Raw genomic sequence first — 5,619 nt, 5'->3', positions numbered from 1 at the left:
GAGCCTGCGGGCAACAACATTTGAGGGTGGAGTCTACTCGACTGAACCAGATTTATCCCACGATCCCCTTTCTGGTTCTTCTTATGTTGTATCCATTGCTCTGGACAGGAACAGTTCTTTTTGGTGTTACGCCACCTTATCCCCCATAGGTCCCGATGACGAGGGCATACTGTTGTGTTCAAAATACCTTCATCCACGTCAAAATAACCTCGGAAACAAAATGTGTGATATACGTTTACTGGAAGTTTAGTTTAATGGTAAGGGTTTCGGAAAACCATGCGACAGCAACCTAACCCTGGGGATGTAAGTCCTTGGATAACATTGAGAAAGGCATCACAGAAAATGTCACGCAGTTTTATAGGACTCCGCTTTCTTACGCAATTTAAATGATACGTGAGAATATTTCGGCGACAGAAGAAAGCAGAGGAGCCATCCGCGGTTTTGTTCAGTGAATGGGATTCAATGCTGGTAGGTGCCTTTATACCTTATTTAACAAGCAAGAGGACAACAATGCGATAAGTCATCAGATTCGCGGATTTTCATAATAACAAGCGGGGTCTACTTAACAATTAGACCCGTAGCCCGCAAGGGCTACGGGTCAATAGCCCATTCGGCTTCGCCTCATGGGCTATTGACCCGTGGCCCTTGAGGGCGAAGGGTCTAATTGTTTTAGTATAATAAAGTTAGCAAATGCAAGTTGAAGAAATATTTATTTGGGAATAAAACAAAAGAAAGCGTCACGCTCGACGGCGCCAATTTCGCTACTCGATGGCTATTACTAATAGTCCCCTAGTAGCGTAGCCAATCAAAATGCAGGATTTGCATTAGTCCACTAGTTGGGTGATACTAAAAATTATTATTATTTTTTCAGTCATCTCTGTAATTCCCTTATATGTTACTACTTTAAAGTTTCTCTTGACTTATCTCTTGTAGTGAGGCAAGCCGACAAGTATTCCTCCCCTGCCCCACCTTTAATTTGTAGTCCCACTTCTCCACGTGGTTAGTATTGGGATTATTTTTGTGGGAGAAACTTGTAAATAGCCGGGCCGCAATATAACTCAAGAAACTATAGTCTCAAGAGACTATTACGCTTTTGCACGGTCAGCTACATTGAAAGAGTGCCATTAGATTTTGATTTCGCGTATCATGAAATCACGCTTTATTGGGCCTCATAGTGATTGTCTGTTACCGTAGCATTCAGTATTTTCTCGATAATCTTTCGCAATATTTTCGATCTAAAGAGAAAATTGAATTACGAATACACTGACCTGCTCTAACCAACAGTAGCCTTGCTTCGTCCAGAGAAGAATCGCTCACATCAATAGCCTTCAAATCACCTTGAATGTCTTTGTCACATTTTCGAATTAAAACACATTGAACATGTGCGAGATTCGTAACACTAGGACCGCACGTGCCCCCAACGATTTGAGAATAACTGCAGGTGGCCATTTCTTAGTTGTTGCTGTCATGTGATACCACACTGGAGGATCAGACGACTGTGGCATAAAAATAGTAGATCCAGGTTTTTTATTTCACAACAATAAGAGTTTCAAAATTTGCAGACTTATTTCACAAGAGTCTTTATCAAGTAGTCTCAAAGAAAGATACTATATATACATATTTTTTGATGAATTCGATTCGCGAATCACACCCGGTGTAACGCTGCTGAGTAAATCAAGCCATGCAGGTGGACGGTAAGTCAAAAGTTATAAGTTGTTTTAAAATCTGAGAAGAAAACCTTTTACTTGGCAATATCATTTTGTTTTAATGAGAACACGAAATGCCTTGCAGCACACGAAATAGAACTTAGATGGAATAAATTTAATATTCACAAATTTCCGCCACAGTAAACAAATACGCACGTACTCATAAACAAGTTAGAACTCCTTTTCGGCGTAAAAAATATTACTTTCGATAAAATTGCCCACAGAAGATAAAAAATAACTATAAATCATTTAAATGGGAGAAAGGGTCGCATTCAGGCTAAAACTCCAACTGTTGTTTAGGTTATCTCTTGTATTCATGAAGACAACTGTAAGTTCAAAGGTCATAAACTTCAAGCGAGTACCGTAAATATTTTCCGTCGTCTAAATTCGTAGTTTGAATTTGCCCCAAAATTTTATTTCACAGAACGATAGAGGAAGCCGTACTCTTTCTATAGAATACCATCTTTACAGCGGAATCCATGTACCAGGTAGGGTGTTTTGCTGTTAAAATTTCCCAAAATCGAGCTTTCTGATAATGCTGTTTAGGAGGGTAAATTTGAATTTTTTTTAAAAATTCAGGTTTGAATCTTTTCCAATTATAATAACTGTACTTTGTAAAGGAAGGGTCATTGAATTGTGTAATATCGAAATAGATTTGATAATTGTTTTAGTTTTCTTACACGAGTCGCAAATACGAAGCACATTTTTCAGTGGTTTGAGGGCTTCTCCAAGGGTGAAAATTAAAAAATCGCTTTACTTGAAAACATACATCCAAACGAACTAAAAGTTGTATTTTCCTAAATAGTTTCCAGAGGGCTTTCTTGTGAAAAAGTTTGAGGGAATTCGATTTTTGCATTTTGCACACCTATCCGTAGTAATTCCAGGAAGTCACTCTTAACTTCTATACTAAGAAATAACTGCTCTATACTAAGAAATAACTGGCGAGTTTCGTTTAGGATTAAACTGCGTTTTAACAAGGAAAAATGAAATAGCTGATAATTGTGGAAGGCCACTTCGCGCAATGGTACAGATAAAAGAAAACAGATGAAAAGGCGCTTGAGAAGTTGCACATAATCAAGACAAGCTTAAAGTATCGTATGCAATATTGAAGATAGAGTACACGCCGAGGATGTGTCCTGCAATGTAATTTAAACAGTTGACGCAAGTTAAAAATGTGTCGCACAATGTTGTAGATAGTAAAAACACGTTACTTTTATGTTACCTTTATTGCACAGGATGTTGCAGATAGCTAAGACAAGTCGTAATTGTTCCGCGCGTTAAAATTGTTTTGCGCAATGTTGAAGACATCTGTTCTCCAAGCCGCCGCAACACGCAAATTGTATCACATTTATACGGCGTGGATAGTGAAATGCTATCGCTTGAGAAGTCAATCTTTGAAAACTACAACTGCGGGGACCAATGCCAGAGGAAAAAAAGAACAGCCGTGTTGGTAAAAACCATGCATCAAAAGGGTCTCCATTTAAGTTAGAGTTACCTACATCCTGGCCACAGTTCCTGCAACCTCGTGCTCTGCTGTAAGGTCTTTCAGCGCCCTTCCGCGCATTAAGACATTTTTAAGATCCAATAGGACAAGACCGACTTAGTAGCATCGCTGTTATTACAGCTGAAAGAAAAATAAGACAAGGGATTATCTACTGACATATTTGGACGTTGAAGTTATCTTTATACTTTTTTTACGTTTTATATCTCACTTCGTGTTTCCGTAGATTCGAAATTTTGATCTCGATTTACCGAGTGTATTTGCACTATTCTGATCGCGCGTGCTCTCACGGCTTGGTGAATTAACGCAACTTCACAGGCTAAATCATCTTGCATCTGTGACCAACAATTTTTATTCGCGCGAGTTATGTTCAACACCCCTCTTTCCCCCCCCCCCCACCCTCTCCCCCACCCCACTGTTTCCAACATAGTTTTTCCTTACGTCGTAACTAGACATATGTGGCATGAGTCCGTCTGATAGGAGTTGTTCTTTATTAATCCGTGAATAACCTAAAGAAGCCAGGATTCTCAGATCATGCGCACGTCTTAAGGCCAACATACAAGCTGGTAAGGCGGGGAGGCTGGAAGGAAATAATGAACCAGAGACTCGGGACGAGTTTAATCCGCAATGGTTAAGTAAGAGTTCAGGATGTTTTAATCAACTGGATCAATCATTTTGCAGCCCATGGTAATGCCGAAAGAGGAGAAATTGCCCTTTCTCCAGTAGGACCTCCTAACAGGCTTCCAGAAGAAGAAGATTACCTATTGACGATGTCTGACATTGCAAAAGTTCAACTACGAGCTAAACTGGTGGTACTTAGCTGCTGTCATAGTGCACGTGGGCAGATTAGAGCCGAAGGAGTCGTTGGGATCGCTCGAGCGTTCTTAGGATCCGGTGCACGGTCCGTTTTGGTGGCTCTATGGGCCATAAGTGACGAAGCAACAGAGCAGCTAATGTGTCGTTTCTACGAGCATCTTGTTCGTGGGGAGAGTGCCAGTGAATCTCTTCACCAGGCCATGAAATGGATGAGAGGTAACGGCTTTAACAACGTTCGCGATTGGGCGCCGTTTATGCTGATTGGAGACAACGTGACATTTGACTTTGGGATATAACGGTAAGTATTTTTTGGAAACAGAACGCTTTTTTGGCGGAGGGAGGGGAGGGGCAAGCTAATAAACGTTAACGAAACTGTCGCCATTGCATGTCATAAGTTACGAGATCCAAATCCTGCTAGACATGGCAACAACGGTTCTTGAAATCGTTTGCATTTAGAACACTCGCGCAACGATTTGATCTGTTGGTAGTTCTCTCGAAGCCTCGCCCTCGCCAGTGAAGCGTGAGTGTTTATGCTAACCATGTAAATTATCAACTGGACAAACAATGTGATTTATAGACGCTTTTGTTTGATACTTTTCAGCAATAACCTCTAACAACTGAGTGCGCACTCTGATCATGAGTGTCTGTGTAGCCAAGGGTTATTTTCCTGTTCTTACCGAGACGCATGGTAACAGCTACGTTTCCAGGCTTTTAAGCGTTGTAATTTAAGATTGCGCTCACATGCATCAAATAAACAGTGTTTAAATTCGTTGCCACTTTTTCTCCGTGTGAGATGTCCTTCGAATACAGACAATTTTGAATCAAATGGACGAGTTAGGTTTTTCTCGAAATAACTCCGTGGCAAGTCTTATGAACGAGAAAGGAAAGTAATAGCTAGAGATCAGAAAGTGAGTAGTCATTAGTTAAAGATCATCAACCCATTGTCCGGGAGACAGGTGATGAGTATAGACCAATCGTCTTGATGTGACACTAAATTCTCAGAACTTACGTTAACAAAACTATATGGTAATTGAGTACAGAGAATTAATTTTGTCTGAGTGTTGTTTAAGCCTAAATCTCTTCGATTTAACTCACTATCGCCGCTAAGCGACTGGTGGTTCAGTGTCGGTTGCAAGTTTAGGGCCTACTTACATGGTGAAAAGTTGTCCCTGCTGAGAATGTTTCCCACTCACCCCTCCCGCGACCCACTGTTACCGAGCGATTATAATGTATGAAAAATTAAAATTTCCTTCTTACCAAGCCTAGAATTTGCCTTCTTCTTCAGATAAGTGTTTGCTTGATTCCAGTTGTTTTTCACCTAGGAGTCACCTCGCGCACGACACAACTTCTGACTAGCGATTTAAACAGTGCGCCATTACTTTTAAAAAGCGTCGTTTATGGTATCATATTAAAAGTTCCATTTTTTAAATTGTTAGTGGGGATGAGTTTTCTCTTTGTGTTTTCGTCACTCAGTTTTTGACTTTTACTAATGTCCAGGAACTCAACAAACAAAAACACAACTGAGCAGGAAAAGTACTTTGCTGAAGCGTACTGGATTGTTTGCAGATTCTGTTCATTTGCAAAACGCATCAATCA

Source organism: Orbicella faveolata, unplaced genomic scaffold, assembly GCF_042242905.1.
Source record: "Orbicella faveolata isolate gen_17 unplaced genomic scaffold, um_ofav_v1 contig_26, whole genome shotgun sequence".
NCBI lineage: Eukaryota > Metazoa > Cnidaria > Anthozoa > Scleractinia > Merulinidae > Orbicella > Orbicella faveolata.
The sequence above is the reverse complement of the archived record's forward strand: the minus strand, read 5'-3'. Positions refer to the sequence as shown.